This window comes from Lactuca serriola, chromosome 4, assembly GCF_051521515.1.
Source record: "Lactuca serriola cultivar US96UC23 chromosome 4, Lser_US96UC23_V15, whole genome shotgun sequence".
NCBI lineage: Eukaryota > Viridiplantae > Streptophyta > Magnoliopsida > Asterales > Asteraceae > Lactuca > Lactuca serriola.
This window is the reverse complement of record NC_136411.1, coordinates 39,411,158-39,422,496: the sequence shown is the minus strand read 5'-3', so window position 1 is coordinate 39,422,496 and position 11,339 is coordinate 39,411,158. Positions and strand designations below refer to the sequence as shown.

Below are 11,339 nucleotides of genomic sequence, written 5' to 3'. Positions count from 1 at the left end.
TCAAAGGAGTGAGCAAGAAGCAAGAAGAACAGCAGAAAATCCGACAATGTGAAGACCTCTGTAGTTCAGATGAGTTAATAAGATAGTATAAATTGCTAAAAGGGTTGGAATTCTAGCGTATAATTGATCGAAGATTGGGAGTGATTGCTTCAAGTAATCGAGAAATAATACATGGTAAAGTGTGTTATCCATAACCCCACTAAACCATTTCCAAAACCCTTTTTGGAAACCCCAAAAAGGGCCGAACGTCGATAATATCCAGATGACATAACCGCCGTTTTCAGGGAAGCTTGTGGCGAGTTCGGCTGTGATTAGCGCTTCTGGGATGCTCCAAAAAATCGGGAAAATTAAGAACCCTAGTAATGAAAGTAGAGCTCCGCCTCCAGATTTGACTGAATCTTCTACACCAAATGGACCCCCGGAAACTTCGTAGAAAATTAGGGCGATTCGAGGTAGTAAAGTTAGTTTAGGGTTTGATTTCTTATATGTTGTGTTCTTCTGATCATTGCTCAAGATTGTCTGTTTGTTTGCCTCCACACCCATGAAGTTTGACAATTGAAAGCTTGATCTTATGGTGTATTAAGTTATCACCATGGCCATGATTGAGAAGTCGATGGAATAAATGGGATTAGTATGAAAGATTTTATGAATTGGATTTTGATTGTTCGAGGAAGCAAGTGAAGATGCGAATGGAATCAAACAGGGAGAGAGAGAGAGAGAGAGAGAGAGAGAGAGAGAGAGAGACCTTTTCTATATTAAATAATAATTTTTTTTCTTTTTTTTTTTAAATAAGGGCAAAACTTCAAAAATGGTCCCTTTAATAGTGAAAAGACATAAATGCCCTTCACTTAACGGTCAAAAGCTAATGGAGTTAGCGAAAAAGACCATTTGTTAAAAGTTTTGAAACCACAGGGACCATCTGTGAGGTTTTTTGAACTTAGGGACTAAACTTGATATTTTCGGAAACCACAGGGACCATTTTTGAAGTTTTGTCTTTTTTTTTTTTATAAAATCATATTTATATAAAAAAATATTTTCATATAAAAAATCTTCTTTTTTCTTTATAATTTTTTAAAAAATATTTTTTTATGCGAAATACGTATTTATAAAACTAGATATTTTTAACACAAAATTGCAAAAATGGTCCCTGTGGTATGCATTTTTTTGGGGTTTCAGTCCAAACCTCGACTTTTTTGGATTCATGGTCCTTTTGGCCTAGTTTGTCCGTAGAAATGGTCCATCGACTTAACTTCCGTTAAGTTGTTGCTGTTAACTACCTCATGTGCATCTCGCATGAGGGTATATTTGTCTTTTCACATATAAAGGACCATTTTTGCACCTAAAAAATATATCCTTTTTTTTAAATAAAAATTAATACCTATTTATTTATTTATTTTAATTTTCTTAAATCTAATATCTATTTTAATAATTAAGAAAAGAGGGGCCCACCTCTCTCTCTCTCTCTCTCATCGTCTTCTACATAGTAACTAAACCCACCGTCTTCTACACTGTAACTCATACATACACATATACATACTATGAAAATCGATTATGCAAATCATTTTTGATTTTGTTTATGGGCCAGACTAACACCAACCACATCAGTCATCCTGCCACACCTGTTGTGAATCGAATTTCAAGATCATACATTTTCTTCTTCGCCGAGGGTATATATTGTTTTGTTTTATACATGCTTGTGAGGAGAGGGATGCTCTGTGATGGATAATCGATTCAGAAGGGGATGAAAAGAACCTGAAATGTTTCATAAAAAATGCAGAGAAATGACAAACCTTCCATCCAGCTAGATAGAGAAGGAATCAAACCTCATATAAGATCTTTATAAGCTCATCAACTGCAAGAGTTTTAGAGAGAGAAAGACTAACTTGTTTCTATCAGATTTTGGGTTTTGGAGATATACAGGTCCGATTTCATAGTTTTTTACATACATCTGAATTCCAAAATTTATGCTCCTAAATGAGGATCAGACAATTTCGTTTTGCCCAGATTTATATGATCTTACAATTCTTCGTTTTTCTCCTGAATAGGAGGTTCGGTTCAGCAAAAGTCAATCGATGGATGATTAGATGGGGATAATCTCCAAACCATCTTACCCATTTTCCTTTCTCTGATTCCAAACCCCAACCCTTCCTTTCCGTCTCCTTCTTCTTTAGAATCAATAATTGTGGAGATTTGGGGTTTTAACTTTGAAGGTGTGCATTACAGGACCATCAATCAAAACACCGCCAGAAGATGTATGGCACCGAGATGGAGGTGAATCCGGTGACGATTTCAAAGGGAAACACCGAATCTGAATCTCCATCGATGGAAGATGCTTGGGGGTGACGAAAGGGGATTTTTAAATAGAGAGATACGGGGTTGTGGTGGTCAACTGAGTCTCTAAACAAAAGTCGTATATCCTCTACTATACCATTTTGTTCTTCCTGGATATTAATGGTGGATAAGGATTATCGATTTATTTGTAGAGAGAGAGAGAAAGAGAGAGAGACCTTTTTTATTTTTAATTATTAAAATAAATAAATAGGTATTAATTTTTATTTAAAAAAAAGATATATTTTTTAGGTGCAAAAATGGTCCTTTATATGTGAAAAGACAAATATACCCTCATGTCAGATGCACATGAGGGGGTTAACAGCAATAACTTAACGGAAGTTAAATCGAGGGACCATTTCTACGTACAAACTAGGCCAAAAGAACCATGAATCCAAAAAAGTCGAGGTTTGGACTGAAACCCCAAAAAAATGCATACCACAGGGACCATTTTTGCAATTTTGTCTATTTTTAATTGCATATATATATATATATATATATATATATATATATATATATATATATATATATATATATTCGTTTTTTATAAAAAATTGTATACAAGCATGTATTTTATAAAAAAAATTATAGAAACACGTATTTTACAAAATATATATACAAACACGTTTTTATAAAAAAATATATATATACTAACACGCATATAAAAGTGTTAAAAAAATATATTATAAAAATATGTATTTATTAAGTACATTAATAAATATTAATCCGTTTTTATAAATAAAAAAACAAACATATATATATATATATATATATATATATATATATATATATATATATATGTGTGTGTGTGTGTGTGTGTGTGTGTGTAAAATATTGTTTGTATATATTTTTATAATTAGGTCTTATAAAAATATGTATTTTTTAAGAACATAAATAAATATTAATCCGTTTTTCAATAATTTTTTTTATAAAAGTGTGTTAGTATACATTTTCTTTTTAAAAATGTGTTTGTGTATATTTTTAAAAAATACGTGTTTGTATAAAAAAAAAAGTTATATATAAAATAAGGTTTTTTATATGAAAATATATTTTTTTGTATAAACATGATTTTATAAAGAAAAAAACATATTTGAAACAAAATTTTGAAAAAAAAAAGATGCAAGAAACTAAATTTAGGATAAATTTTTTAACAAATTTTTGAAATCCATACCAAAAGTATAAATGCTTGACCAAATTTGTAATAAAATTTAAAATCTAGGCCAAAAATATAACTTTAACCAAATTCGTAATTAAATTAAAAATTTAAGTCAAAAATATAATTTTCGAAAGTTTGATAATCTATTGACCGAGTAAAAGGATCAAATGAATACTATTTCCGATTTTAAAGACTTAATTGACTAAAAAAATAAAAAATAAATCGAGGTCTAAAGATAACTATTTTTCAGTTGATTTTCATAAAAGAAATACGAATATATGTTTTGAAGATATACTCGTAATAAAGTTTATAATATTTAGAGTAAATTGCAAAAATGGTACCTAAGTTTTGCTCAAAATTATCACTTAGTACAAAAAATTTTGAACTGACATTAGTGGTCCAAAATTAAAATTATATTGCAGTTTTGGTTCAAATTTTTTGAAAGTTCTTAAAATGATGAATATACCCATATTATTTTCTTTTTGGTTCTTTCTTTATTTACAACAATTAAAAACAATTAAAGAAAAGCAAAAATAAATTACATTTAACTCTCCCCATCCTTTCTCTCTCTCTGCTAAAACCTACCATACATATATTCTCCAATAATTTTATCAGCACCACCATTTGTCGGATGATATGAACGTTGGCGCCATTACTATCAGTCACCGTCATCGCCGTCGTCGCCACCACCATTCACCACCATCGTAGCCACCATTCGCCATCATCCCACTCCCCTCTCTATACCTTGATTATCCATCGTGACCGCCCTGAAAACAAATCCAAATCTTTATCATTCTCGTCACCACCTTCTCGCTTCATCCAGATATATATGTTGTCGTTAGATTCCATGTCACTATCGGCTCTATAAATGTGTTTGTTGAACGTCGACGGTGGTTGTTCATGGTGAGCCAAAGACAAATGATCGCCAAATATGTCCTTCTTCGGCTCGATCTGTCGTCGAACGACCACCAGAACAACTTGATCTATAGTCGAACATCCTTCTTTGACTTGATTTGTCCTTCTCCGGCTCGATTTGTCCTTCGGCGAAGTCAAGTAACATAGAACTAGAAAAACCTTAATCGATTTGGTGGCGATGTTCCAATGAAGACGAAGGGCGATGACTGGTTAAGGTGGCGGTGTTTTCGAAAGGTCGTGGCGGTTTCCATTAGGTGCCGGTGGTTTCCGATGACACGCGGGGGAATAGAGAAAGATGAGTATTATGTATGTTAAAGGGATAGTGGATGTGTGTGGTAGTACGGGTGAGTTTTAATTTTAATTTAATTTTCTTGATTTTTTTAATCTAAAAATTAGAAAAAAAAAATCAAATTAATATGGGCAAATTCATCATTATAAAAAGTTCCAAAAACTCACAATAAAATCAAAGTTTTGGACTGGTGGTAGGGGTATTCATCAAACCATACAAACCGTATAAACCGCCCGCATTGTACCAAACCACACTGCATTACACAATTTCAAACTTTTGTGGTGCGGTTCATAGTTTTGTTAAACTACATTATGCAGTGCGGTTTGTGGTTTTTAAATACAAAATCAAGGTTCAAACCGCACCGCACCACATATTATATATAAACACACTTAATTTTATATTATTTCAATTAACAAAGCTCAAGATTAGAAGAGTGGTTATATATACTTTTTAAAACTATTAACAAGTTAAATGTAAGTTGATTAGAGGTTTCGTAGAAGAAAAAACATCATAAATGGTCCCTGTGGTTTCCCAAAATCTGAAGTTTAATCCCCGTGGTTTAAAAACGTCATATATGGTCCATGTGGTTTCAAAACTTTTGACAATTGGTCCTTATTGTTAACTCCGTTAAGTTTTGTCCGTTTACTGAAGGGCATTTTCGTCATTTCACTACCATAGGGACCATTTATGATTTTTTGGTTATTTAAAAAAAAAACTAAATATAATTATTTAATATATAAATGCCTCTCTCTCTCTCTCTCTCTCTCTCTCTCTCTGCAACTTGATTTCTTCCCCAAACCATGTTGCTGCCATTTCCGATAAACCATTTCTTTCCGTCAATGGCAAATTGAAATTTCAGTGGTCATCAGATGAACACCTGACTCTTTAATCACCACTGCCCCTGATTTCTCCTCTTCCCACGAACCAAGAAAGTTCCAAATCTAAAGTTTATTGATTCCAATCAACCCAGAACCAGATACGAGAATTAAAGAGAAGAAAATAAGCAAAAAAATTGACTTTCTTTAATGCCTGTTTGTACCAGTCTTGCTTGCAGTCGAACACGTAATGGGAACGAGACTCAACCTCTTCACTAACAAAGATGGATGCAAAGCAACATGGGAAATCCGTCAGAGATGTAGAATCAATTTGAGTTCTGATTTTAGGGTTCTAGATTCGATTTGAGTTCTGATTTTAGGGTTCTAGAATCGACTTTAACCTCATAACACACATAGATGTAGTGTTAGATATGGAGGTCTTCATACTCAAAAACCCTTTTGTACATGTTCGTTTATGGTCGCCGGATTCCAATCGAAACCCTAGCAGCTTCTCGCACCAGAGATGGGGGTTTAAAGGGTACGGTGCAAATGGTTTTTGGAGTATTTTCTGCTGGAATATAAACAAGCTACATGATGATGATGAAGATGGTGGCATGTAACCGAAGAAGTCGGAGATGAAGACGATTTTGAAGATGCAACAATATATGGTTATGTTCTTGATTTTTTGGGACAAATAAACAACGGGAGGTGGGGGGTTTCATAGGAAAAGATGAAATGGTCGACATTCCTGGTTACACACAGAGAGAGAGAGAGAGAGAGAGAGAGAGAGAGAGAGAGAGAGAGAGAGAGAGAGAGAGAGAGACATTTATATATTAAATAATTATATTTAGTTTTTTTTAAATAACCAAAAAATCATAAATGGTCCATGTGGTAGTGAAATGACGAAAATGCCCTTGAGTTAACGGACAAAACTTAACGGAGTTAACAATAAGGATCAATCGTTAAAAGTTTTGAAACCACAGGGACCATCTATGACGTTTTTAAACCACGAGGATTAAACTTCAGATTTTGGGAAATCATAAGGACCATTTATGATGTTTTTTCTTCTTAGAAAGAGAAACAAACACCAGTACTAAGACATATACATATGGTTAAGACTTATACATATCGTTAAAAGAAATTTATACTTATGTGTTTAATAAAATATATACTAATAAGTCGACTAGATACGGTTAGAAGAAAATTTTACTTATATTTTTAATAAAATATATACTTATTAGTCGATGAGAGGTTTAGGCAAAGATGTTTTCCATATGCAATATTCTTATACTTATATTTATATGTTTAATAAGATATATTTCCTATAAATTATATAAATGTTTAAATCAAATACTTACAAACAAAAATTTCAAAGTTAACTACTCATCAAACCACACTCAAACCGCATAAACCATTCACGCCAAACCGCACCACATAACACGGTTTTAAACACTCATTGTATGGTTTGCTGTTTACAAAAACATCAAACCACATGTATGGTGCGGTATGTTTTTTTCAATCTAAACCAAACCACGCCACGAACACTCATAACCGATAATGATAGTCAAAACATTTTTGAACCAAAGTGACAATTTTCGGCTTAATACATGGACCATTATTTCAATTTTGTCTAATATTTATTTAACATCAAAAAAGGTCATCATTTTCATTTTATTGTTAAATGTTTATTATAATAACTAATATATTTTAAGTTAATATTTATTTTAGATGATATACTCTTTTTACAACAAAATTTCACAATTGATAGTTGTGTTTTCCAAAAACTGGCAACTTAAGGATAATGTTGCTCAACAAATTATTACTTCCACCGTCCCAAAATTATTGTCCACGTACAAAACCACACAGATTAAAGAAACATTAATTACCATTTTTTATACAATAAAATGACAGTTTTGTCCTTACTTTGCATTTAATGTTCCATTAAATGCTTAGTTGGTTAAGTAATAATGAGCATGTATTTTGGTAAAAATGTTATTTATTTTTAGAAATAGACTATTATTTTGAGACAAACCAAAAAAGAAAGATGGACTATACTTTTGGGACGGATGGAGTATTAGTCGTTGTGGTTTCCAAATCAAATATGGTTGATCCTTTAACCGTTAAATCTAATTTTTGACATGTTAACTTTTTTATAATGATCAAATTGCCCTTTGGACTGGATTTGAGAAAAACAATGCACAAGGACTATTTATGTAATTTATTCATCTATATTGTTTTAATGAAATCATATAGGAGCTAAAAACTACAATTACAATATGTACAAGGAGAATTTATATGAATCCTCACCAAACCTAATGCTCTTCAATATTTCAATCCACAAACAATCACTAAAGTATGTAATATTTCAATTCAAAAACAATATGTAGAAAAATAATAGACCATAGAACAAGCCCAAATAAAGAAACAACACCATAACCATTCATTTTGAAATCAATAACTTAAAAAGATGGGATATTGCAACCTCAACGAATTGGCATTCAAATAAGATTATAGCAACAACAAACCACTAAGCCAAACTGCATCAACCTATTTATCACATGCCAATTAATATTGATGCAAACGTAAAGTATGACATTAATGCATACCAATAACCAATCAATGTTAATATCCTAGAAAATCTCAACCCAACAACATCACTCACTTTTCAACCTTGACATACCTTTGACAGTTGAACCTCTAAACTTGAGAAATTGACATTTGAATCCATATCAAGATGTTATATAGAGTCGTGAAGTTAATTATTCATTTGTGTTGTCAATTCCAAAAAGTTGTTTCCGATATTCTCATCTAGTTATGATTTGGTTTTAATATGGTTTTTGGTGGACTAATTATTTTCTTTTGTAAGGATATATATATATATATATATATATATATATATATATATATATATATATATATATATATATATATATATATATATATATATATATATATATATATATAACCCGTAGAAACCACGGTTACAAAGTTAATTAAATTTTTATAGTAAAAATTAAAATTATTAATCAATTATTTAAATAAATTATTAATTAAGAGATTATTTTAGTTATATAAAATTATAATTTTTGATTTAAATAAATATGTGAAATTACATAACTTTTTAATTTTTTAATTTATATTAATTTTATTTTATTTTTTATTCTAATGTGTAACACCGAAAAATTTAAAACGATTTTTCACTAAATTTTTAATAAAACATTTCATTATTAAATCATCCAAAGGTCAAGTATTCAATGTTTCCACAAAATACATAACATAATCCATAACCCAAGATCTCAAAACATGACATCTGCAAGTGTGTACTGATCAAGCTGGCGCCTTCCCACGATCATCGCTAGTACCTGAAACACATAACACATAACACTGTAAGCACGAATGCTTAGTGAGTTCCCTAAAATACCACGTACCGCACATACGCTTTTCCAAACCATAGGATCTTCCGATCCAAGTGTCTCAGGGGATTTCCATCCCAAACTCTGTTGACCTTCCGGTCCATATCATCTTGACCTTCCGGTCCACATCATCATACTCATATCACATATAGCATACTTCACATATACATCATACACATAAGACCTTCTGGTCGCACATAGTTACCCCGTCGGGTAAGGCATAGTGAGAAGACTCACCTCGCTGATGTCGGATAATCACTCGTGCCCGATCTCCCAACCTATCGTCCTCCTATATCATAAGTACAACCCTCATTAATACTTTCCTGACTTTGTTTGACTGACACTATCAAGTCAACACTAGTCAACCATGGTCAACGCTAGTCAACAGTTAACCTTCGACCCAACTCATCGAGTGCCCTCGGGTAACTCGGCGAGTTCACCCGTACCCCTCTAGTCCTGCTTAACACGTCGAGTCTTTCCCCTGCTCGACGAGTGACACCTGGCTTGAATCGTGGGGCCACCCCGACTCAACTCGTCGAGTCCAATTATGAACTCCGCGAGTTCCATCGCGTACTCACAACCTCTAGATCCCTTCTGACTCACCGAGTCATTCCCCAACCCGGCGAGTCACCAACTGTGTGATTTACAGGGAAACCTTAACCCTACTCGTCGAGTCTGTTCTTGGACTCGGCGAGTCAATGTCATGCACAAACCCAAATGACCTCCTGAGGTCAGATATGTTTCATTAGTCCATAGATCCGACCTTCCCAAGCATGATAATCAAGTAAAGTCTATATCTTGATGCACATGCAACATCTACTTGATCCTATATGATGTTTTAGCCCCAAATATCATAACCCAAGGTCAAAACCCCCATTGTTCTGCATAAGATTGATGAGTAATGCTCTCTGGACATCTATGGATCCAGATCTAAAGCCTCATCACAGTAAAGGACTAATTGGACATCAAATCTAACCAATAAAAGGGTCCAAGAAACCCTAAATCCATATGATCATCATAACAGCAGAAGGGAAGCCGAATTACTACCTCAAATATGATGCCCTGAGCTCCAAATCCACATAATGGCAATCTCCTTTGCTTCCTCTTGGCTAGAACCTCCTTCTTCTTGCTAAACAACACCTCAAAGGTCAACAATGGCTCCCTCTCTCTCTCTCTCTCAAAACGCTCAAGCACTCTAGGGTTTCTCTCAAGGGACTGATAGTTGCAAATGACGGCCCTAAGGGCCTTTAAATTGTTGGGTTTTGAGCATTCTAGCACTTCCTAAGTGTACATGCAACCCTAGTAACCTTGGATCTATGTTTGTCTAATTATCATGCAAAGTTGATTTCCAAGGCTATGATCCTATCTAGCATACATGGGGAACAATTTTAACTTGAATAATAGATAAAATTACATACCTTATTGTTGTAAGTGTTCCTTGAAACCTTGTGAGCCTAGCACCTCAAGTGTGATGCCTCAAATGCTTCACACAACACCAAATGCAAAGTGATAAGTTAAAAGCTAACTTGAAGATCGAATAGATCTATAAAACAGGTAAAGAAATAAACAAGTAAACAGCAAGAACACAATTATGGATCAAACGATGTCGAATGATTAATAAATAATCCTCAGAAGAGCTCGATAAAAAACTACAACTGTAGAGGATTAGGGTTTACAAGAACAATAAAGAATATAAACTGTGAACTATCGTAATTGCTATCGTCTTCTGGATCGTTAACCTAACATGCATGCAAGCACATTATTATATAGTAAACCCTACAAGCTCACGGTTGGACAGGCCCAAACCGGAGTGCAAAACTTGGACTATAAACCGAGCCTAATGACGCAATACAAAATAAATGCTACGCTACCCAACAATCTCCCCCTTTGCTTCAATTGGAGCGAGATCATTACTTCTTGCTTGGGCCAGCAGCAGCAGGAACCTTCTTCTTTACAGTCTGAAACAGACGCGAGATAAGAGCAAGTATCGTCTGTCTGAATCGGATGTACCACTGAATCATGTCGTCGAAGTATTTGATATCATCCGTTGTATTCTCTTTACACCTGTGGATGATCCCCATCACATGCTCAAGAAAAGCAGTGGTATAAAGATGTTTATCCGCTAAGGCAAAGAGACATTTCTGTCCTTCAGCCCTAGTGAACATGACCGAGTTTCGCCTTGGGTCAATCTTTCCCATCTTCATCTGGTTCAGATCACTGGCCGAGCCAACAGGAGAGATCTTCAGTTTCTTCTTGAAGACATTGGCAATCTCCTGATTCATCAGAGCTACCTCCATGATATAGCATACCAACATCCTTTTGAGATGGTCTATGATCGGACCATATTCAGCTTCATTCGTCAAGAGGATGTTGTGCAGAACGATCCAGTCATGGGGGTTGAGGTTCGGTAGATCTGCTAAAGA

General features: G+C 33.8%; 1 pseudogene; it reads right to left on the bottom strand.

Annotated features, from left to right (window-relative positions):
* LOC145098255 (putative polyamine transporter At3g19553 pseudogene) lies at positions 1–543 on the bottom strand (annotated as a pseudogene).
* Positions 544–11,339: the final 10,796 nt, after the last annotated feature.